Source organism: Penaeus monodon, chromosome 22, assembly GCF_015228065.2.
Source record: "Penaeus monodon isolate SGIC_2016 chromosome 22, NSTDA_Pmon_1, whole genome shotgun sequence".
Lineage (NCBI taxonomy): Eukaryota > Metazoa > Arthropoda > Malacostraca > Decapoda > Penaeidae > Penaeus > Penaeus monodon.
The window spans coordinates 37,859,486-37,860,193 of NC_051407.1; the positions used below are offsets into that span (position 1 = coordinate 37,859,486).

A 708-nucleotide genomic window follows, 5' to 3' on the forward strand; every position below is an offset into this window, starting at 1 on the left:
ATACATACATATACCCACAATTATTTATGTTCTGAAACCGAACCATCTAAGCATGGCCTTAAGTATTTAAACTCCTTGTACATATAAACATCATTTACATTTATAGGAAAAATCCACAATTATACCTACAGAATACGTAAACTTTAATAGATTATAAGGCATAGAACTTTTCGCATTTATCGTCACCAACTATGTTTTCAGGCATTAAACTTCAGTTATCCTAAATAGTTCCGTGCGTGTTTCAGTCTCTCTGCGAATCAAACTTTTTAACAATATGTAAATCCCATTCTCTCTGTTGATGGTGCTGGACCCTGTTAACAAGTATCTGGGAGATGATAATCTGATGAGAAAGTGTTGCAACATTATAGTATCGCAACTCTGTCATAGCCGTATGAACTGGGAGGGTATTTTTCAATTTTCATTAGGGAGATTCTCTTTTCTTAGTATTGCATCTGCTTTCAAAATTATAAATGGCCCATCTTTGAGCTAGATCTCAAAACGGCAAAATTTTGCATAATTAGATATGTATACATTGAACTTATTTTCGAATGATAAGTCGCTAAGTATACAATTATGGTTATTATTCATGAATGAAATTTGTTAAATCTTCACTTAGGATTTTCCACTTGCCTGCAATTTCAAAACTTAAAACTTAAATTTTGTTCGAAATATTATTTCTTAAAAATTGTTTTTTTATCCTTGAAGTAT

General features: G+C 31.2%; 1 protein-coding gene across 1 annotated transcript in view; it reads left to right on the forward strand.

Annotated features, from left to right (window-relative positions):
• LOC119587429 overlaps positions 1–708 on the forward strand; it is a gene marked incomplete at its 3' end in the record, with an annotated part of 30,623 nt that overhangs the window by 23,244 nt on the left and 6,671 nt on the right.